Genomic DNA, 25,495 nt, shown 5'->3' with positions numbered 1-25,495 from the left:
GACTGTAGACCTAGTGTGGTAGGCCACGGCATCCTGGTCCACTGTCTTGTGGCTATCATTCTGTGTTCAGGCTTCATACTTGCCCGTGGCCTGGGTTTGAAGAGCTCGCCTGCTTAAACCAGACACAATGCTGTTCTCTCTGTCATACGAGTCCCTGCAAGAACAATGGGGGTGGGGTGGGGAGGGCGCTGGACCAAGGCTCTTGTCTAAGAGAACTTTGGAGCAGGTGAGGAAGGCGATGGTAAACAGGGTTGAGCATCTGAATCTTATTCTGTCGTAATCAGAAGTTCGTAGGAGGGCTGGGCAATGGTGGAGCACACCTTTAATTCCAGCACTCAAGAGGCAGAAGGAGGCAGACCTCTGTGAGATCAAGGACAGCCCGGTCTACAGAGTTAGTTACAGGATAGCCAAAGCTACCCACAGAAAAACCCTGCCTCAAAAATCAAAATCTAAAGTTCAAAGGGAAATGAACAAATGGTTCACTACAGCTCAGAATAACATATTCAGACACATTTCTTCAGCCCGAGGCACTTTGCCTCTGCTGAGGAACCTCTCCTTGAATGTCTAGGTCAGTGTGGGATTAAGTATCCCTGTCCCCACTTTAAGCAAGCAGAACAGAGAAAGGATAGCAAAGAAGCCAGAAGGGTGGCCACACCCCTCTTCTACCCTTTTACTATGAACTATGTGGCAACATCCACAAGTGTCTGCCCAGAGACACAGCACACCAGTCCACTGGCTTTCTGTACTGTGCATCCTGACCCAGGCCCAGGTTTATTCCGCGAAGCTGTTGCATCTTCTACTGCAACAAGAGTCTTTTTTGTAGGTAACAAAAGCCATGTAGAAACAATATCTGGGGGTTGGGATTTAGCTCAGTGGTAGAGCACTTGTCTTGCAAGCCCTGGGTTTGGTCCTCAGCTCCGAAAAAAAAAAAACAACAACAACATCAAAAAGAAATATTTTCTCCTAAAATGCACAGGCACAGAGAGGGGCTTTGGCATTTTAGTAGGATTATGAATTAGATATTGTTAGCAAAGGATAATAAACTCCGGAGAGTGACTAGCCTAGACCATCCGCCGAGCTCTCAAACGTGGAAGACATCAGAACATACGGTTACTCGCTGTACGAGGGAAAACTTTTAGTTTTCTGGGCTACAAGGGTCCCCGTTATCTTCATAAACGTATTTACCGAAAGAAAATGTCCTAGTCGTCCAGATTCTGTCTTCTGAAACCGTTCAGGCACCAAAAGCCTGTTGATCAATTGTGGGGTTCAGGAGCTGAACTGGCTTTAACACCCCGCTGCGAAGATAGTGAACCCACCTTCAGGGGAGTCTAGCGCCCCCAAGTGGAAGAGAAGCGCAACCTCCGCCCAGTGCTCTGTGACATCATCCAGGCTCTGCTTTACGTCATAGAAGCCCTTTCAGGCCAGTTCCTTCCGTAGTTACGCTTACTTAGAAACTTCCAGCATCTAGGTTTTAGCTTCTCCTGTTGCCTCCTGGAGACCCAAAATAAAGTCCCCACCCAAATATTCTGATGACTCAAGTCACAGTCTGCCCATGTAGCTCTTTTCATGCATTTTTTTTTCTGAAAAAGTCTTTGGTTTCTGAGTCACCAACATCCTTGGTGGTTATTTTCCCAGCTCCTATCTTTCCTTTGGTTATCTTTAAGCCATTCTCCGTATCAGAAATATTGGTAGACTCTCCCTCCGAGGCAGCCAACTGGATAGCACCCCAAAATTAGCTTTATCAAAACCCACAATTAGAGGAGGGCCATTTTTATTCACACAAAGCTGGAATTTGACAGGATTAAATACCTTGTATTGAAGTCAATGGCAATCATGAATTATGGATTCTTTGCAAAGAGCAAGAAAAAATTAGCTCCTGGACCTGCTTCCAAATTCGGGATAAACTGATGACAAACCCGATATCGACCAGTCATATTTTAAATGTCTTTAAAATTTAAAATTTATCAGCACTTCTGGTTACAAGGAATTTATTAGATCAAATGCAGCAAATCAGGATGAAATAGATGAGGTAATCTTGTTTTTGAAATATGGGTAGACAGAATACTGGATGCAGGTAAGGATGGAATTTACCTGTAAATTACAGTCACTTTGTTTGTGTCACATAGTTCTTCAGATCTTCAAAAGGATTCTTTTCAGAACCCTCCCCTGTCCCCACCACACTCTGACCCTCTCTTCCCTCTTCCCAGTAATTCCCTTCCACTTTAACATTATAATTTTTTATATGTACTTAGAGCTTAACAACTTATGGCAGCTTTTTAAAATCTGTCCACTTTTCTTAGTGCACCGTCTTCTTTTTCTCCCTTCTATCGTAGTTTTAAGCACATTTTCCTTCACACTTTGAGTTTTCCTCTCTGTATGCTCTCATGACTCCTCTGCCATTATGTGACTGTTGTCCACTATGTGGCTGACCTCAATGTGGGGTTAACTCAAAGGACGTGATTTTTTCCCCTTTATCTTCCTTCTCTATGCACCTGCTGAGATTTACAGCCTTGGGGATTTTTTTTAAGCCTGAAAAGCACACACACACACACACACACACACACACACACACGCACATACACACAGAAACACTCATACTTACACAATCACACAAAACCACACATACATACACACACAAACACACACATACATACACACACACACGCACATACACACAGAAACACTCATACAAACACAATCAGACAAACACACATATGCATACACAAACAAACACACACACATGCACACACAAACACACGCACATACACACAGAAACACTCATACAAACACAATCAGACAAACACACACATACATACACAAACAAACACACACACATGCACACACAAACACACACACAAATATACACATATACACACTCAAACACACAAATACAGAGTGAGACAGAGACAGAGACAGAGACAGAGACAGAAGGACACGGTGAGAGACAGAGAGCCCATGAGAAAACATGTAATATCATCTTTCTAAGAACAATAAACAGAGACAACTTTCAAGAAAGGGAAGAACACGTAGGTAACAAGAGAAATAATCTCATCAATGCCGTCAACTTGAGGAGGAAAGAGTTTTCTCACTATATCTTCTAGGTCCCCCTCTGTTACTGAGCGACGTTGGGGCAGGACCTCAGGCTGGACTCTAGAGGCAGGAAAGGAAGCAGAGACAACTTAGAAATGCTGGGTACTGGATTGCTATCCATGACCTACTCAGCTGTCTCTCCTTCTCATACAACCCAGGGCCACCTTCATAGGGGATGACACTCCCCATAGTGGGCTACACCCTTCCCCATCAACCATCAAAAAAAAAATTCCTTACAGATGTGGCCAAAGGCCAATCTGATGGAGGCAATTCTTCAGCTGAGGCTCCTTCTTCCCAGGTTTAGTCAAACTGACAATAAAAACTAACCAGGACCCTGCACATCCATTCTGATTGCCACACTGTGTGCAATAGACGAGCCATTGGAATAACCTTAGCTGTTGATCACTGAATGAATGGCTTAAAAAATGTGATATACATTGATGTGATTCTCATCCACGTGTAAGAGCAAAGGGTTTTGTTTTCAGAAAAACGGAAGGGAGTGTAAAATACAATATGTTAAGTGAAACAAGCCAAACTCAAACAGACGATTGCAAAATTTAGGTTTTAATAAGGGATATTAAGTGAAAGGGGGCATTTAGGAAGAGGAAGGGGAGGACCAGGGTGTGTGTGTATGAGTGTGTGTGTGTGTGCGTGCGTGCGTGCGTGCGTGCGTGTGTGTGTGTGTGTGTGTGTGTGTGCAGGTGGAAATGGAGGTGAGTTGTGAGGATGAAGATGGCTAATGATCAGTATAAACTTGTACAAGGAGTCACAAGCAAGCGCACTGACTTGTACTTTTAGCACATCGATATAAGAGAACTGAGTCTAAAACAATGTTTTGATTAAATTGGGGGTTTATAATTTAGAGATACCGTAAAGTTTATTCATATTTTCCTTCCCAAGGTGGCTCTTGCTGTTTCGACCTGGATACTGGTGACAGGATATGGCCATGAGCTTTGGTGTCTGTACCTCATCAATCACCCGGAATTCACGTCATTCAGTGAGGCTACCGTGGGGAAGGAGGTAGTTAGAGATCTTACGGGTACACGACATGGGAAGAATAATGCCCACCCCCAGTATAGATAACCAAATATTCACCGTCATCTCTGGTTTGAATGTGTTCGCCCAAAAGTTATTTTCTGAAGATTAATCCCCAGTGGGAATGTAGTTGTGAAGAATTGATTAGGTCAAGAGGAATGCGACCTACAAATAAAGATCCATTAATGATGCTATTGTGGACAAAGGTTAAATTATGAAAGGGAGTTTGGCTCCCTCTCCTGTCTTCCTAGCCCATTGGATCCCTTCTGTGGTGACAACATCCCACAAGAACTCCTTCCTCTTCTGATGGTCTCTTCATCATTGATTTACAGGCTTCTGAATCAGAATCATACCCAATCTGCGTCATTATAGACTAGCCAAACGGTGACATTCTGTTTGTCCATACAAGCGTGGACATGCCTCAGAATTGTAAGCAGCCAGGTCAAAAGCGAAGCTGGCAGAGAGGACTAGATGTTAGTGCTGACTGAAGAAAACATGGGTTCAGGGTTACCTTGTGTGCTCTTCTTGAAAGAAACAGCACAGAGGAAGAGTGTAGGTTGGAAAGGTGCAGCTTGGGAGGCACTCGGACATCTACTGTTGGCCTTGTGGGGATAAGGAGCCATTAGGGAAGGGAGAAGATTGCTACAGATACCTTCAGCCACTGCTTTGGCTACCAGAACCCTTTTTAGAATCCTCATCTTCGAGGATGTAAAAGAAAACTGCCTGGAGTCAGTTGATACATCAGTAACCATCAATAGTGTGCCCACTATTCCAGAGGGCCCAGGAAAAAGCCTGATCGTGGAAGATCCTTTGCCTTCCAGAGATGGAAACTTGTCCCCAGCAACACTGGGCAACCCATCTACGTTGGTAAGGGCCTCCCACTAAGTCCAGAGCAGTGGTTCTTAACCCTTGGATTGAGACCCCTTTGGGAGCTCAAATGGCCCTTGCACAGGAGTCACATATCATATATCCTGTATATCAGACATTTACATCACATTTCATAAGTATAGCAAAATTAAAGTTATGAAGTAGCAATGAAATAATTTTACAGTTGGTGGAGCTGTATGAAAAGGTTACGTTAGGAAGGTTGAGAACCTCTCTTCCTGACCCCTCTAAGATATGCCTGTGGGTGTGGATGGGAGGTATAATCCCTTTTATTCAATCAGGCAAATCCAGAAAAACCAAAACACCACCAAAAGTTTATGAAGGATAAACAGCCACTGCACCCACAGTGTCAGGACTGCTGACATCTTAGACAAATGATGTCAAAATGGAAATCACGTCACACCATGACCATCCCCCTAAATGAAAAGCAGAGGAGAAAAACCAGTTCCCTGGTGGTGGCACCAAGAGAAAACCATTGTCAGAATAATCAGGAAGGATTTTAAAGCCAGGATTCAAGCGTCGTCAATGAGAAACTTCCAAAACAAAAGGATACACATCATCTTGATGAGGTAATTGAATAAACAAGAGAAAATCGAATAGGAACTCACTGAATTAAAACAAACACTAAGAGTAGGAATTAAAGGCATGTCTGGGCATGATGAACAATGAAGTGGAGTTTAGAGCAGGCATAAGGGGCTGGGAAGATGGCTCACTGCTTAGGAACACTGGATGCTCTTGCAGAGGATCAGGGTTAATAGGATCTGATGGACTCTTTGGTCAAATCACACACACACACACACACACACATACACACACAAACACAGACACACACACCCACTCACATACATACACACATACACACACAAACACACACACACTCACATACACACACACTTACACACACAAACACAAACACACACATATAAACACACACACATACACACACAAAAACACAGACAAACACACACACACACATATAAACACACACACACATACACACACAAAAACACAGACAAACACACACACACAAACACACATAAACACAAACAACCACACACTCACATACACACACATACACACACACAAACACACACACTCACTTAAACACACACACATACACAAACACAAACACACACAAACACACACACACACACCCCATAGAGATAATTTTTTTAAAAAATTAAAAAAAGAAGCAGCCAGGTATGCCCCTTTAATCCCAGCACTCAGAAGCAAGCTGATCTCTCTGAGTCCAATGACTACATGGTTTATACAGTGAGTTTCAGGACAGCCCTACCTACATAATGAAACCCAGTGTCAATATAAAACACAAGAGAGTGTTATATTTATGTCTGATAATGAAGGCAACAGAGAAACTATTTCTACAGAGAAAGAAATTATTGTTGAGAGAATCAGTGGGCTGGAAGGAGACCCCAATTCTTTGTGTCACTAACTCCATCACGGCCTCAGCAGGAAGCAAGAAGGGGTACAGCTAAAAAGAAGCAGGACAATCATGAGTAAAGCTGTGGACACGCATCAGCCCATCAGCAACAGAAGCAGGCGGAAAACCAGCTGGGATGAGATGGCGTCACCAGCCAATGTCTCTGACTGACAGTCCCTAGTAGCACCAGGTTGTTCTTTTCCTTCAAGTACCCTGGACTTTTCAGACACTCAGAAACCACAGAACAAAGTGTGGCAAATGCCTAAGAAAGGATGTCCTATGGGACATATTTGTTTATACAGGTTTCATGGAGCCCAGGCTGGCCTCAAACACACTATGCACCCGAGGATGATTTGAACTCCTGGTTCTCCTCCTGGTAATGGGACTATGGGCATGTACCACCACACCAGGCTGATGAGGTACTGTAGGTGGAGCCCAGAGCTGTGTGAGAACCAAGTGAGCACTCTGTCCACTGAGCTGCATCTCCAGCCCCTCGGAATGTGTTCTGCTAATAGAGCAAAACTAAAATAGATGTCTTCAATGAGAGACAATAGCAGTCTCCCAGTCCAGAAACATTAAATTACACATTCACAAGTAATACAGATGTCAAGAAATAATGAAACTATGTAACAGTCAGAAAAAAAGAAGAAGATAGGAAACATACTATCAAAATGTGTGAGACATAACTATGACGGTGCTAAGAGGAAACTTTATTTACAACACTAATTCTTAGATTAGAAACAAAGACCAGCAACCTAAATTTTTATCTACACTAGAAAATAAGAAAATAATTAATTCAATGAAAAAATAATTGTTAAAATGAACTCCAAAACACTAAAAATAAGAAATTAACAAAAAAAAGCCAATGAAACACAATTAGTTTTCTTTTTTATAGCAAAGAATGGTATTTTGTCGTCTCGATTAGACCTAGATAGAAAAATATAAGATCCATTCTGTTTGGCGATTTTTTAAAAAAAGAAATTGCCGTGTTTTAGAGTTTATGCAGAACACTGAACTTGGTACCACAGACAAAATTAAAAAAAATTATTCATCATTTAAACACTTTTTAATGACAGTGTTTATACTCAACTATTCTCTCCTATAATCTGTTTAATATCAGACAAGATTTCCAGGGTTGCCATATGGAGACTATGCAGTGTTGAAATGGAAGCAAAGCATTGTATTCCCAACAGAAACTCTGGTTGAGAACATCATTGTTTTTCAAACGAGGTAACTAGCACAATATCCAAGCCCAGTCTCCCGAGGTGTGGTCCCATCTTCGAGCCATTTCCTCAGACAGCACTTCCCATGTGTCATATTTTTCTTCAAAAATCGAAACAGCCTTGTTTGCTGCACTGTTTGGTTTGCCGTGCTGCTTGGGAGATCCTGGACCATCAGACATGATGAAACTTCTCGCCAACACCCCCAAACTACAGCACTGGTATCAGTGTAGAGGAAATAGGAGAGACAGAAACCAGAAAGAAAAAAAAACCTGTTGTTGTTTGGAGAATATTCATGTAAGTAGGCCAAGCTGACCTTGGACTTTCTATGTAGCCCAGGTTGGTCTTGGACTTACTATGTAGCCCAGGCTGGCCATGGACTTACTCTGTAGCCCAGGCTGGCCTTGATTTACGATGTAGCCCAGGCTGTCTTTGGACTTACTATGTAGCCCAGGCTGGATTTGAATTTGTGATCTTCGCGAGTATTGAGAATATAGGTATGCACTACCACACTCAGCTTTGTCTCTGTTATTATAAGTGACTCAGCTGTGTCCCCTCATTTGCCAGCCTCCCTCAACATCAACAACAGCATCCACAATCACCCACTAGGATAATCCCATCCTTTAACTCATCTGTTAAGGTAAGACTTTACAGAACAGAGAGTCAGCAGGGTCCTCCTCCTTATTAGAATACATTTGTGTGGAGGGATTTGAGTGATTGTTTGAGTGAGACAGTCATACCTTAACCTGATTCTGATATTATTACCAAGATGAAAAAACAAACAAACAAAAAAAAAGACTAAGAAAACAAAAGTAAAGGAGACGGGTCCAACACCGGGACTTGAACCTTAGCAGTTGAGGAGATGGCTCATAGGTCTCAGGTAAATGATGGGTAGGCTTTATGGCCCACATAGAATCCCAGTCCAGGGAGGTAGAGATAGGGCAGATCCCCAGGGCAAGATAGTTGTCAAGACTAGTCATATTGGTGAACTCTGGGTTTGAGTGAGAAATGCTGCTTCAATGAATAAGGTAGAAGAGAAATGGATTAGTCCCTACATTATACACTGCACGTGCATGTATGTACACACACACACACACACACACACACACACACACACACACACACATACACAGGAACAAAACAAAAAACCTTGGACTTAAGGCATTGCCTCCACTGTAGTAGCACATAGTAGGAGGTGGGGATCTAAATAAGTGTTCCTTTCCACCCCCACAAAGACCAACATACTTATGAACCCTCAGCCCTGGATCTCTACAATCTGCTGAGGACTCCCAGATGTTTAGTTTAGTCTCCTCGCTCTCTAACATATTCTGGTGTTTTGTTTCAGGAATCCTGACCTGGGGCTCGACTGACTTGAGCCTCACTCCCAGTCTTGCATCCAAGACAACTTTCAGGTGCCATGTACTGATCCTTGGAATTCCCTGCCAAGGTATCCTGACTTGCATTTCTCACGAGGCCATGCCATGAATCCAGAGAAAGTGCGACTGTCTTACTCTGCCATTTATTACCTTAGAGTATTGGGAAATTGTCTCGACCTTTAAACCTCACTTCCCTCATGTATAAATGAGCAGGCGAACAATTCCAGTTCATCAGATCTACATTAGGTGTGAGTTAGAAAAACACATCAAAACGATTAGTGCCAATGTGTTTTATGAATGATAAGCAGTATTATTTATATGATTTGTAACATTGGAAATTATTGTACCTGGAACGTAACGGTTTTCATTATCTTTGCACAGGTGATGCGAGGAAAGCATCTAGGATGCAGAAATGCTTCCTTTTTTTGCTTTATTTCCAAGAAGCATTTCCATCTGCCCCAATTATTTTTTTAAAACTTACTTTCCACTCCATCTCCCCTTAGGTGATTAGGTTAGAAAGGGGTTTGGTGAGAGGGGTTAAAAAACATGTTACAGAATATATCTACAAGATCAACTGTTGAGTTCACATGGAGGCACCCTCCATGGATAAGCCATGCTCTCCCTGAAGCTATTGATTTCTTTTCTATTTTATTTTCATTGATTTCTTGTGATGGCTAGTCTTGGAGGAAAGAACCTCCCTCGAGGAGCTTCCTCCATCAGATTGGCCTTGACTATGTCCAGGTGGCATTTCCTTGACTGTTCACTGATGTTGGAGAGCCTGGTCTACTGTGGGCAGCACCACCAGATGCGGGTGTGTCTGGACTCTGTAAAGGTAGTTGAATGTGAGCTTAGAAGCAAGCCAGTGAGCAGTCTCTGTAGTTCCTGTTTCACAATCCTGTCTTGGTTTTCCTTGATAACGGGCTGGAACAGATAAGATGAAATAACGTTTTCCCTTCCCAAGCTGGCTTTGGTGAGTGTATTCATCAGAGCAACAGAAAACCAAAATTAAGCAAAAATCACAGTGCCAGATGTGGAATGTCTTCCTGAAAGTTGCTGACCAGGGAGATCCCAAAAGCCCTCATAACTTTACAGGTTATTGCCATTGTTCTTCTTAGCCCTCCAGAACTTGATGATAAGACCCTATTTCTGAGGACACTGAATCCTTTGGTCACACGTTACAGAAGGGTCAATCTGAAGTTGAGGTGGAAGCATCCTCTATAATGTCGAGCCTTCATCGTTCAATAAAGTGCTATGTAGGCTTTGTTTTTTCTTTCACAGTCTTTGCACCTTTTTAAAAAGAACTTTGGGATTGATAATTACCTATTTATTATCAGAACTTTCTTCAGATCCAGAGTTCTTCTCAGTGCTGCAGTGACTTCTTGGTTCATTAAGCTATAGATGATGGGGTTCAGCATGGATGTCACTGTGGTATGGAAGATGACCAAGAATTTATGAACTCCTTGTGGGTGGTTAGAATTGGGTCTCAAGTAGTTTTGACCCAACCCCACAAGCAACCTAATCCCCAGAAATTGTTTGTAAATGATCTCAGCTCGTTATGCTACAATTCCATATTCCTCAGTACATGTAAATTCATTGCATTGGAGTGGAACTGCTAAGTAGTTCTCTGGACAGTGAATTGCTAACCTCTGCTTTGTGTACCATTTGATCAGTCCATACGTCAGTTCTGTGCACTCAGGGCCTATGATTTTGGAACAGGAGTAGTCTCTCCTCCACTGTTTGATTTCTATAGGATGGAGGAAAGAATTTCAGCCAGATGATTCTCAACATCAACATCATAGTTTCAGAAACACAGACACACACACACACACACTCATGCACAAACACACACACACACACACACACATGCATGCATGCACACATTATACAGGAATTGAAGTGGGTTTACAAGTGACAGAATACAAATATAAAAGTCAGCTAGTGTCAGATAATTAGATTCAGGTTGCTATTCAACAAGAAAATAAAATAACATAAAATTAGAATTATGAGTCTTTATGAGTATAATGAAACAAAAATAAAATTCCGTTTTAGTGTGCTGAAAATATGGAAGACATTAAAAAAATTACCATGACACTAAAACTACAGTAATGTTTTAGGTGTGAGTCACCCAAACAGAAAGAAAATAATTACATAATCCTCGGACTCATGGTTCTGAGTCTACTTACACACAGTAAAGACCATTCAGGTCAAAATGTTAGTAAAAAATGACCGAGATGGTGAAAATAAAGCCTAAAGTATTGAAGAGACACACAGTCTTTCCTTAGGCTTTATGTGATTCTCCTATAACTTCTATTACTTTAATAGGAAATACAAAAGAACAATATATTAAAATATTTTATCTACAAAAGGAAAAATAATTTAAAATAATTTCATTGCTCCGTAATTGGGTGTTGTTAAGATGACAGGCGTCCTCCTAATGCTTAACTGCGATAACAGTTAACGCCAAAGCAAGAAATACTTTTTGGTATCTGTGTCAAGTACGTATAATCTCAACCTAAAAGAGAAAAATCACTGTGTAAATCCAAATTCAGAGACATTCCAGCAAAGCAATTATTTATCTTCAAAGGTGTGGTCACAGAATATAAAAATAGTAATGAATTATCACAGAATAGAATGACTTAAGACATGCAATAACTAAATGTCTACTGGATTTCTGGATTGGATACAGGCATAGAAAGTGTACAGTTCTAGAAACATTTTTGTTATGATTTGGTCAACTTTCTGTGTTACTTGTAACATATTTTTTTTAATTTTCTGATTTTTGAGAATTACTCATTATATTAATTAAAGTATATAAAATTCAGGAATTAGGTTAAGATATAAAACCATACTGTTTCCTATCAAATAAATCTGATTTTTCTGTATAGTTTGAATTCTGCTTTATTTTTGTATTTATTTATTTTATTTATTTATGTCTCAAATGCTGTCCTCCTTCCTGTTTTCCCCTACAGAGTCCCTTACTCCAAACACCGTCCCTTTCTGATTTCTTCTTTCAAAAAGACAAATCAATAGTAGTTATAAAGCATGTTTAGTCCCTGAATAGCTGTTCATTTGGCCGTGAATTTGAAAATCTACAACATTGATAGTGCAGACATCAGGAAATAGCTTCAAAAATGACCTTCAAATATTAAATATTCTCCAGTTATCAGCAATCAGCTATCAGCTTGACAAAACTGGAGGAATCCAAGAACAAAAATATCCTTGAAATGTACATAGAGAAAATTGATCAGACAAGAAGGAAAACAGATGGCAACCTTCCTGGATTCAACACAGGAGGGTCTAAGTTACTGTAGTGTATTCTGCATGAGTTTATAGAGTTTATGGGTTAATACCTATAAATGCACTCCTACAAAAACCAACAACAAACTAACCACAAAATTCAATATTTATGGAAGCCAAACAAATATGTGGAAAGTATTATTTTCAGCTCTATGTGAGTATGATAATGTTTATTAATTTGTATATTAATAAAATTTTAATTTGATGACTGCAATTTTTATTGCAAATTTTTAAATAAATAGATTTTAAGTGACCCATGTGATCATTAACTTTAGTGGCTTTGATTGCATTATAGATCAATAAATTGTTTATTTGACTGTGATCATCACTATGAATATTCACGAAAATCAAATTATGTCAACCAGGGACTGCTCTTCTGTTTTTATACTTTTTGCTCTATATATGTAAGAGTTTCACGTGCTTGTTCACGTGTGCAGCACATACATGCCTAGTGTCCACGAGGTTGAAGAGGGTGTGAGATTCCGTGATGCCGAAATTACCTCCACTTGTGAGCTGTCACTCGGGAGCTGGGGATCGGCCCCAGGTCCTCTGGAAGAACAGATAATGCTATTTATTAATCACCGAATCATTTCTTCATCTTCAGCAAACGCCATTTTTTGTAAGTATAGTGCCTAAGCTGTCCTGTCTTCTGCATAGACCACTGTTTTCTCAAATGTGATAATTTAATATTAAACACACACACACCTGCTTCTTACCTTCATATATATATATATATATATATATATATATATATGTATGTATATATATATATGCATATATATATATATATACATAGACACACACACATACACACACACAGACAAATGCATGACTGCTCTTACCTTCAAGTTTACTTACACACACACACACACACCTGCTTCTTACCTTCAAATTCACTTAGTTACACACACACACACACAAACACACACACACGCACACACACACACCTGCTTCTTACCTTCAAGTAGACTTAGTTATTTTCATAGTTATTTGTTTATTTATGCACTTTACATGCTACACACTGCCCCCCTCCAGTTCACCCCTCTCACAATCCTTCCCCCAGTCCTTTCTCCTCTGAGCAGGAGGGGACCCCACGGGTATCTCCTCACCTTGCATATCCAGTCTCTGTGATCACACCCTCTGCTACTGAGGCCAGACACAGCAGCCTAGATGGATAGGGTGGGGAGGTAGAGGTCACATCCAGAAAGAGGCAGAGAGCTGGGGTAAGAGATGCACATGAATCATGGGTGTTTCCTTAGCTGAGACTCACAGCCTCAGTGATATGGACCTGAAGAAGCCATCTCCTGTAGCCAGAGATCAACCCAATGGAATGATAGAGACACCAACTTTAGACACAAAATTTATTCTAACCACAGGACATGCAGGGGCCGTGCATAGAGCAGAGAGTGAGAATGATCCACCAATGGTTAGTGCAGATTGAGACCCACCCCATGGATGAGCGCCGATCTCTGAGACTATTAATGACGCTCTGTTATGCTTGCAGACAGGAGTCTATCATGGCTTCCCTCTGAGAGACTCCACTAAGCTGCTGACTCAGACAGAAGCAGAAACCCACTATCCAAACCACGGGTGGAGCTTGGGGACTCTGATGGAAGATCAGAATGAAAGGGATTATGGCCTCTAAGGGCATAGGCACTCCACAGGCTTTGTCTTCATGTGGGTACCGAACAACTAGAATTGGGCTTTCCCAAAACATGTTGTCTGTAGATGGGATATCTGTGTCTTTAAAATTCATTTATTTATTTACTCACTTTACATCCCAATATCGGTCTCCATCTTCAAGGTACGACAACACCCGTTGTCGGGGGAACCCGTAAAAAGAGAAAGCTACACATTTCCTTCCTATGTCCTGGGGGCTCAGGTTCAGTCCACGTTCACTCTCTGGTTGGTGGTTCAGTCTTTGGCAGACCCCAAGAGTCCCCGTGAGTTGACTCTATTGGTCTTCCTGTGGAGTCGCTCATATCATCTGGATCTCGATTCTTCACCTTTTTTTTTTAAGACTCTCCAGCTCCAGCTAATGTTTAGTGGTGAATATTTACTCTTGTTTCTCTCAGCTGTTGGGTGGAGTCACTCAGAGGAGAGTTATGCTAGGAATCTGTCTGCAAGCACGATAGAGTATCTTTAATAGTGTCAGGGATCAATGATTGCCCTCGGGTGTAAAGGGCCGCAATAACATTTGCCACCACTAGATGGCGCTGGCTTCCACTGCACCCCACGTGGAATGCCAGGATAGCCTCCGCCATTACAAGATGGTGCCAGCCTTCACCGCGCCAGCCGGCCCCCTTTCAGGAAGTTAACTGTGTGCACATATGTAAGAGTGCCTTCCTGCCAGGTCTTTTCCCATTCCGGGGCGTGCCTTATGAGATCATGGGTAAACAACCAATCAGGTGTTGGTGCGCCGCACTAGGGTGTTTATAAGCGCGCCATGTTGCCGCGGTGGGCGCTTCTCTTTAAGATTAAAATAGAGTTTGGTCATAGCAAGGATTTCTAAATGTCCACGTGCTTATTGCTGGCGGAAAGTCACACGCGGGACACTCGGGGTAGATCTCCACTGCGCTAACCATTGGTTGGACGATCCTTCCATGTCTGCTCTATCTATCTCTGTCTCTGAAGGTCTTGTAGGATGTGTTCATGTTGGATTGAAGGTTTTGTGGGTGGATTCTTGTCCTTGTCACATCACTGGGAGTCATGCCTGGCTACAGAAGTAGACAATTAAGGGTCTGTATCCCCACTGCTAGAGTCACCCCACTCTACCTAATTCCTCCTACCCACTCCCTTGTCTACCTTCCCTCCCATTCAGTTTCCTCCATATCTCGATCTGCCTCAATATCTATTCTGCTAACTGCATTTTAAAGTCAATATTTAGGAAAAAACACTAAGTAAGTATAGGAAGTATCCCATAAGTAATTGGGGTGGAGGTTTAGGCAAGATATGAACATATTAAATTTTATAGAGGCCAGAATTACAACATATATTGTTAGAAGAGTCACTGTCTTCAGTACATTCAACATGAAGGAAAACCATTTATATATTCTATTAAGTTATACAAGAGAATCTGTTAAATGGGTTACACACATCACACAACTTTATTACTTTGAAACCTCACTTTATTGCAAATATTTACACAATGAAAAGTACAAAGGTTTAAACTCATGTGAGTGTACTTTGTTGTAAAGTTAAAGTTTATATATACAGGTTGATGACAGCAGTCACCTCAGATTCACAGGGATAAATACATCAGGGAGTCATCTATTACCTTATCTGTCTTCTTCCCTTTATTCCTGATGAAGACTCATCTCACTTGCAGCCCCTGCTGTGAGAGAGGGATCAGAAAATGCCTGAGAGTCTACAACCCAGAATCCATCTATAGAAAAGGTAAAAGAAAACATCTCCAAATGGTATACACAGTCAAAACTTTCTTGTAGATCTTAACACTTGAAACAAAATGCAAAGAACAAACCCACATCCTAGGATATTACAATATACATGAAATGGTAGCTGTAGGAAGCATTCTCAGGGGATTTTAAACTTCTGCACTTAAGAACGAAACTGCCTCCGGGAACATGAAGATTTATTCCTTTGGTAAGAAAGTCAGTCTGTCCCTTGACAGTCGTGTCGTCTGTCCATCACTAGAGCGACGGCCATGCTTTATGAATGTGAACAGATAAACACATACCGGTTTTCATGTCTTCAAAGAATTTCAAGAAGAACCTGAAAGAGAATATATAATGTGCTAGAGATGAAATACGGGAATTTATATTAGCCAGCACACATATGTTGTTAAAATTTTCTGCCTACTATTATTTAATAATATTGACTATTGCTGCTATGAATGAAAAGATGGTTATGTAATGTCTACCAATCCCCAAAGCCCGAAACATTGTGAAAAACTGTCTTATTTCTCCCTAACTTAGGTCTTTGGTCACCAACCTTTTCATTGCTCGTCTAAATTCTGTCTCTCAAATAGATCAGAGGACTACGTAAGGGTGTCAATGTCGTGTAGAAGACCAAGGAACCTTCTGTCTTTGCATGTATTTGCTCTTGAGAACATGTAAATAAAAATTTCAGTTTCAAGAACCAAAACATGGCGGTCCAATGGGAGCCACATGAACCAAAATCTTCCTGCCATCAGTGAATATTAGCACACTGGTAACAGCACAAAAATAATATAATAGAATAATCTTGGAATAATAATAATAATATATGATGATGATGATGATAATAGTAATAGTAATAGTAATAATAATAATAATAATAATGATAATAATAATAATAATAATAATAATAATAATAATAATGGAATAATCACCTCAAGGGATCACGGACTAAGGAAAGTAAATGTTGAGATGTGTTTTTCAAGGTTTATTGTATCCATGAAAGCAATTTTCACAAGGACAGACTCCTCATACATGAAAATCACTCAACCTGTCATGACTTCACAGAGAGAGTTGAGATCCAGGGTGGTCTTTTCTTAGGAGAAGAGAAAGATTCGCCAACCTTCCAAAAGAAAAGCAATCCAGACAGTCTGTGTGTGAGGATGGTTAGCTTATGCATGATTAACACACATACACACACACATGCACACACACACATGCACACACCCCCACACACACATACACATATTCACACACATATGCACACAGACACACACAGATACACAGAAACACACAGAGACCTAGACAGTTAGACAAACAGACATACACACAGAGAGACACAGACAGAGAGACACAGACAAACACGCAGACACAGACACACATACACAAACACAGAGACACACACACGTATACACACACACAGAGACACATAAACACATACAGATACACAGACAGACACACTCACACACACATACACACACATATACACAAACACAGACACACAGATGATAACCAATATACAGATGCACACAGACACAGAGACACACACACATGCACACATGCACACAAACATACAGACACACACACACATAGAAAAAGACACACACAGAGAGACACAGACAGACAGAAACACAGAGACACACAGACAGAGACACACACATACACACATATATACACACACATACACACAGAGAGACACACACAGACACACACACATACAAACATTCACACACATAAAAATACACACACAGAGACACACATAGAGACACACACATACACACATATACACACACACATAAACACACAAGGACACACACAGACACACACACATACAAACACTCACACACATAAAAATGCACACAGAGACACACACAGACACACAGACACACAGACACACAGACACACACACACACACACACACATGTCTGATATATGCTTCCTAGAGTGTCCAGGTGCAAAAGGTTGAAGTGGCCTCAGGAACTAGTCGGACAACAGAATCTTGTTCTGCCTGCAAGTGTGTTGGGGTTTGCTCCAAGGATTTCCGTGTCACAGCTCTGTTAGAAGGTGTTCAGGGACGCGCTATGGTTGTGTGCATATATTTTACTCAGGGTGAATGAGAGCTACACAAACCTTGGAGAGCGGGAAGGGGTTTTCGGGTGCATTTACATCGATGGAGGCTTAAGGTACCAGGAAGGTCTCATTTGCTATATCTTTATAATCTCTGTCCCAGCCTCGGTCTGCTGTTCAGGGATCTCCATGTGACCTCCTCAGACACCGACTCTACTGAATGTCCCCATCCCCACCCTGAGGTCCCACTTGCTCGATTTCAAAGGATTGAAGGTTCGGACTCTGCGTTCTCTGTCAGATTAAATCCTCCGGAGGTTGCCCTCTAGACACCATGAATTAACCAGCGCATCTATCGAGTTTCTGCATTAACCCGTGTGTCCCCTAATTCTGGCCGGTTCTCTCTGCACCGCGCTCTCCCTCCATCGTCCCCACCGACCTTCCGCTCCTGTCCTCTGTCGTCCTCACTCACCCACAGAATCTGTTCCAGTTTTCCTTTCAGAGAGGTCGGTGCTTTCCCCCTCTCGGGCCTCCTCCTTTCCTGTGTCCTCTCTGCATTTGTGGATTGTAGATAGAATAAGATTTATCTCACAGCCGATACGATCCATAGGTAAACGCCCGCAATGTTTGTGTCTCTAGGTCTTAGCTCCCTCTCGGGCTGATTTTTTTTTCTAGTTCTAACTATTTTCCATGAAGCGTCATGATACCATGCCCCCATCCCTATGATATCATTCCTCAACCCCATGATGTCATGCCCCACCTCCATGATGTCATGCCCCAACCGTACGATGTCATGCCCCAAACCCATGATGTCATTCCCCACCCACATGATGTCATGCCCCACTCCCATGATGCCATGCCCCACACCCATGATGTCATTCCCCACCCACATGATGTCATGCCCCACTCCCATGATGTCATGCCCCAGCCCCACGATGCCATGCCCTACACCAATGATGTCATGCCCCACTCCCATGATGCCATGCCCCACACCCATGATGTCATGCCCCATCCCCACGATGTCATGCCCCACACCCACGATGTCATGCCCCACCCCCACAATGTCATGCCCCACACCCATCATGTCATGCCACAGTCCCCGTGATGTCATGCCTGCGCCCCTTGCTAGAATGTTTGTATCTATTCACAAGGTAACACTCTGAATGCGGCCCTGTCACCACACCCCTCCATGCTCCCACCATTTCCAGTCCCTCCTCCTACCCTCCCCCCTTCTTCTCTGAGAGAGTGGAGGACCCCTCTGGGTGCACCCTCTCCCCTGGCACATCAAGTCTCTGCAGGACGAGATTCATCGTCTCCCACCAGGTCCTGAAAATGCAGCCGGGTAGGAGAACAGGATCCACAGACAGGCGACGGGTTAGTGACCCCACGTGAGGACCATTGTGCTCCTCTGCCTCTCTCAGTCCTTCCCTCAGCTCTTCAGTGAGACTCACTGAGATCCACCCGATATTTGTCCGTGTGTCTGTGCTTCTGTGTCAGTCGGCTCTTGGTGGAGCCTGCAGAGGACAATAACGCTACCCTCCCGTCTGCAAACATGAGAAGGACCATCAATAATGTCAGGGTTTGCCGTCTGCCCATAGGATAAGTCTCACATCCGGTCATGTATCCTGTCGACATTCCCTCATTTCCTCTTCCATCTCTGTCCCTATGTCTCTTATAGAAAAGGCAATTTCTGGGTCAAAATTTTGGGGTGGGTTTGTGTCCTTATCCTTCCACCTGGGGTCCTCTGTGGATACAGAAAGTGACCATTTCAGTCTCCGTATCCCCACTGCACCGAGTCTCAGCTAAAGTCACCCTCATGGACGCCAGGACAGCCTCACCCATCGCAGACTGCAGGATAATCATAGAGATAGCGCCCACCCTGGACAGTCACTGATTCAGTCTATTCTCCTGCCCTCTGTCCCTCTTGTCCGGCTGTCCCCAGAAATGATTCTCAAACCCCATTTCCCGTCCCATCCCCTCAGCCACCCAATCCTTTCCTTCCATCTGCCTCCCCTCATTATTTTATTCCTCCTTCTGAGTGAAATTCAAGCATTTTTCTTGGCTCTTTCTTCATGTTTAGCCTCTTTGGTTCCATAGATCATAGTTTGTGAATTCTGTACTTTATGTCTAATACCCTCTTTTAAGTGAGTATGTACATGTTATTTTGGGTCTCAGTTACCTCATTCAGGACAATACTTTCTCATTCCATCTACTTGACCGCATCTTCTCAATGTCCTTATTTTTCATAGCTGCATAGTATTCCATTGTGTAAATGAACCACATTGTCTGTAGCCATTGTTTGGTTGAGGGGCATCTGGGTTATTTCTATTTCCGGTTCTTTATGAAGAAATCCACTAGGAACATGATGGAGTACATGTCCTTGCGGTATGGCAGGTCTTTTCAGATATAAGATCAGGTGTAGTATAGCTGGGTCTTTAGGAAGAATATTTCCCATTTTCTCAGAATCCACTGGATAGATATGGAAAGCATTATACAGATTTTCTCTTCCCCCAGCAAATGCAATTTTTATCCTGATATTTATCTGCTTCGTCAAAGGAGGTTTCCCCGACTAGCCCTCTGTCATGGACTCTGGTGATCGCATATGAACCTTCTTCCCATTTTAACCAGTCAGTAAATGCTAGAGCCTATTACTGAGAGCCGGAGGGGAAAGTTGGTACTAGAGGTTTGACGGTGGGGTTAGGTAGAGTGTCAGAAGAGGGGAAGAGGGGAAGGGAGAGGACTGAAGAAAAAGAGGAGGAAGGAATGATGGAAACAATCCATATGGCCTGGAGAAAGCACATGTAGCAAGGGGTTTTATGGTTGGGGAATAAGTTATGATAGCATGAGATCTGCCCAATACACGTTTATAGATTATAATTATAATAACCAGATTGTGTGTTTTCTTTATGGGCTCATTGGGTTCGGAAATTCCAACAAGCTTCCCTCAACAGTATGTATGAAAAGATGTTTTCCATCACTATTCCCCTTAAACTATAAGCTGAATTTGTATAAAATAAACCTATGTAAATACACTTTGAAGGCTTTTCTGTGATTAGCTAAAGGGTTTTTACATTGTGAATGAAGAATGGTGGATTTCAGGCCAATACCACCTGCTATCAGAAGATAAGAAACAGAGAAAGATAAGCAATAACGTATGCTAAGGAACAATGAACTGGGAGAGACTATTCTATGGAATATATAGAACAATAAATTTGACCCGTCTGTTACTGGTTAGCTGGGGACTTCATTACGCACATCTATGTACTTGAAATGTTTTCTTTTCCTTTTTAAGTTTGAATGGTTGCTCTGAAAACTCTGGGTTTTGTTTTAAGATCTTTGCATATTTAATGATAGTTTTGAAATGTTAGTGTTATAATCAAAATCCGTGCTTTGTACATACTTTTTAAGCAACAAAAAAGAGAAGTGTCTGCTTGGGTTTTATGAAGAAATTTAGTATGTTAAACATGAATATATTTTTCTGATATATACCTTCTCTTTATATACCATGTTGATGAAACCTTAGCACATAGGAATGCATAGTAACCATCTTAGTAGATTTTCGGGATTTTCTTGTATCTTGTTTGACATGTGCACTTCTATTAAAATGCTATCTTTTTTCTAAGTCTCTTAATTTAACTGGAGAGGTTTTCAATAACTTCTAGTCCGTTTTTAATTCATATAACCGGTCTTTGGTTTTGTTATTGAATTTTATGACAGTAATTTCTTAATGTTCTTTATTTTGAATATATATATATATATATATATAACCAAAATATTTTATAAAAAGATTAAAATTTTAGTGGAAATGTAACTTAGTGATGGACAATTTTATAAGCATTCTCTAAAGTATTGAATATTCTACAATTTTAATTAGTATTAAAACATTATAAATACCACATCCTTTATTAATGTTAAAATACACTGATCTAGTTAACATAGCCACAAATTTTTATCTTTGGAAATTTTTTCTTAGTTTGTCAGTAATTAATCTTTACTCCTCTATCTGAGCTTTCTCATCATTTTTCACAAAGAAATCTATTGCTGTTATGTAAGGAGCTGTCCGAGGAGCTGTCCTCACAGATGTGAGGAGCTGTCTGAGGAGCTGTCCTCACAGATGTGAGGAGCTGTCCGAGGAGCTGTCCTCACATATGTGAGGAGCTGTCCTCACAAACTCCATTACTAGATGGCACCGGCATCCGGCAGAACGCACCTAGTAAAAAAGGCAATACGCAGGCGCCTGGTAACTTCCCTACTCAAAGGGACACGTACGTTTTGGTACGTCATCTGGCATAATTGGCAGCGACCAGTCAGAGAGTGACACGTCCTAGGCGAGGATAGTTTCCTATATAAGGGACGGTTATTCCTCACTCTCCGTCTCCGCATTGTAAGCTTATGCTCTCCCTCTCAAGACGCATTAAAGCTTTTCTGCAGTAGGATCCTGTGTGTGCCGCGTCGTTCCTGCTGGCAAGACGTAGCGCGGGACATCTGGTGCAAAAAACTCGGGAAAGACCTCGCCATCGTCAGCACCTTCGGAGATTCCTTGGCGACAAGGAGGATTCAGAACTGCAGGTAGATAAGTTCGGAGAGGCAGCCCTCTCTTGGACTTTGGTCTGGGGTTGTCACCGCCTTGGGAAGGATTTGTTGAGGCTATAGTATTTGTCCTGGGATCCACCCTACTCTTTATGTTCTGTTTTTACCGTTTTCGCTGTTAAAAGGACGATCACAGCAGCTGAAGGCGCGTCTCAGTCTCTCGTATATAAGTGAGCTTCGCGCAGCTCCATTTTACCTTTGATTTTGACTGTTGAGGAACAAGGACACGATAAGGCCGACGTAGATAAGCGGCACCGTCCGGGGAGGCACGTGTAAGACTCCTGTACATAAGAGAGCAGCGTGTCTGTCTCTACCCTTTCACCTCACGCCTTGTCAGACGGACGTAGATAAGCCGCCGGCGTTCCTGGCCCATCATGGGATCCTCACAGTCTGTGGTCATGGCCTTGGAAACAGTGTTAAAGCAGAGGGACATCAAACTTGGAGGAAGAACACTTAAAAACTTTGTGAAGGAGGTGGAGAGGGTGGCGCCTTGGTTTGCCTGTTCAGGCTCGTTTACGATTGCCTCATGGAACAAACTTGGAAAAGACATTGACAGAAAATTGGCGGAAGAGGATCTGCGGCTAGGGACCAAAGCTATATGGAAGCTGGTTAAGAATTGTTTAAAGGATGGAACGTGTAAGGCAGCAGTAGTAGAAGGACAGGCCACTCTCGAGGTAGTCCGGGAAAGTCTGTCAGAAACCAAACGTAGTGAGAGGTTGGGCACGCGCAAGAAAAAAGACGTCCTAAGAAAGAAAAAGTGCCCTCCCGGTAAGTCCACAGACAAGGAAGCGTTGAAATTTTCAGATTCCAGCACTTCCTCTTCTACACATAAACCAGGAGGGGGAGCCAGCCTATACCCTGTGAAAGAGCTAGAAGCGCTGAACCTCGACAGTTCTGAAAGCTCTGAAAATAAAACCTTAGACTCAGAGGAGGAGGCTGAGCTAGATGAGGAAGCAGCTAAATATGAGGAGGAAATATATTACCCCGATGAATGTAGGGGAAGTAATAGAAGCCTTCTAGCGCGGCCGCCACCAACGGCGCCTCCTCCATATGAGACACGCTCACGAGCCTTCTCACTAGTCCCCAAGAGGGTGAGAAGAAAGCTGAGTATGACATTTCCTATCTTTGAGACTCCGGAGGGAGGACGGGTCCATGCCCCTGTTGAATATAATCAGATTAAGGAATTAGCGGAATCAGTTAGAAAGTATGGAGTCACGACCAACTTTACTCTAACACAATTCGACAGGTTGGCTATGACAGCATTGACACCAGCTGATTGGCAGATGATTGCTAAGGCAGCCCTTGCCAGCATGGGCCAATACATGGAATGGAAAGCGCTCTGGTATGAGGCAGCCTTCGTTTTGGCATATTCAACAAAACATCTTTTGACCTCCCTTGCATTATGTTATGTAATCAATCTTCTGCTTGGTTAAGGGAGGCCACATGGGGAACTGGTGAGGAGGACATTGTGGCTAACGCCACAGTTCTCTATGGTGGTGGCCTTACATTGGGTTAATGGTAGCTGCACTGATCTTACGCCCATGGCGATGCTACTTGGAGGAAAGGACGAAAAGGGATGGTTGTCATTTTCCTGGATGGGGAACATCAAACCTGCTGCCTCTGTCTGGACAGCTACTCATATAAAATATCGCAGTGGTTACCTGCATGCCTCGCTTTATCCCGATCCCTGATGATACCCCGGGGACCATGACCTTATTTAGAGGAAAAAGAGATTTTGGTACTTCTGCTATTATTGCTGGCATTATTGCTACGACAGCAGTCGCTGCCTCGGTTACTGCCTCGGCATTGGCCTTGTCAAATTCAGTACAGACAACCCAAACTATCAATGATTTATTGGCCACCATCTCTGTGGCTCGGGACCGACAGGCCTCGGCCAATACTCAGACATAGGGAGGCCTTATGCTTGTCAACCAATGTATAGTTCTGGTCCGAGAGCAATTAGACATTCTATGGCAACTGGCCCAGCTTGGCTGTGAGCAAATCTCCCAGGCCTTTGTGTCAACTCCATATAATATGACAAATTTACCCGAGCTGCTAATCTGTCTAAGAGTTTTTCACAGCATCTGTTACAGAATTGGACCTCGGAGTTTGAACAGACACTTCGAGAGCTGAGAGCGACCATCATTCAAGTAAATTCTACCCAACTGGACCTGTCTTTGACGGAGGGATTGTCGTCCTGGATCACCTCAGCAGTCTCTTATTTCAAGGAATGGGTGGGAGTGGGACTTTTTGGAGTGATCCTCTGCTGTGGATTAGTGTTACTCCTCTGGTTGCTTTGCAAATTGAGATCTCAAACAAGAAAGGACAAAGTAGTGATCGCCCAGGCGCTTGTAGCCCTTGAACAAGGAGCGTCAGCCGATATCTGGTTGACCATGCTCAAGCAACAGGTCGCTGGCTGGACAGCTCTTGCACTCCTAGAACCTCGGTTCATTGCACAGGATTAGAGTGTCCGGCTTGAGCAGCCCATGAGGGGTGACGAGCTTAGAATCGCACAGGGAAGTTCTACCAAATATGCTCCCTGGAAGGCATGTCATATTACATGAGGGTTTCTGTCCCAGTTTTCCCTCCCTCGAAAAATGGCAGTGCGACGGGTCGGGAAGCCCTGGGTCCCAACAACAGCCTAAGGGTATCTCTCTTGTACAGGTTCGCCAACTTTGTACGAGGATATGAATTCTGTTTTCGCCCTCCTATGTCTGGGTGTCCTGTTTGCTTAAAAAAACAGAAAAGGGGGAGATGTAAGGAGCTGTCCGAGGAGCTGTCCTCACATATGTGAGGAGCTGTCCTCACAAACTCCATTACTAGATGGCACCGGCATCCGGCAGAATGCACCTAGTAAAAAAGGCAATACGCAGGCGCCTGGTAACTTCCCTACTCAAAGGGACACGTACGTTTTGGTACGTCACCTGGCATAATTGGCAGCGACCAGTCAGAGAGTGACACGTCCTAGGCGAGGATAGTTTCCTATATAAGGGACGGTTATTCCTCACTCTCCGTCTCCGCATTGTAAGCTTATGCTCTCCCTCTCAAGACGCATTAAAGCTTTTCTGCAGTAGGATCCTGTGTGTGCCGCGTCCTTCCTGCTGG

General features: G+C 42.7%; 1 pseudogene; it reads right to left on the bottom strand.

The window, feature by feature from the left end:
• Positions 10,261-10,697, bottom strand: Olr1649-ps (olfactory receptor pseudogene 1649; annotated as a pseudogene).

This window comes from Rattus norvegicus, chromosome 11 (assembly GCF_021556685.1).
Source record: "Rattus norvegicus strain SHRSP/BbbUtx chromosome 11, alternate assembly SHRSP_T2T, whole genome shotgun sequence".
Classification (NCBI taxonomy): domain Eukaryota; kingdom Metazoa; phylum Chordata; class Mammalia; order Rodentia; family Muridae; genus Rattus; species Rattus norvegicus.
This window is presented reverse-complemented; position numbering and strand designations above follow the sequence as displayed.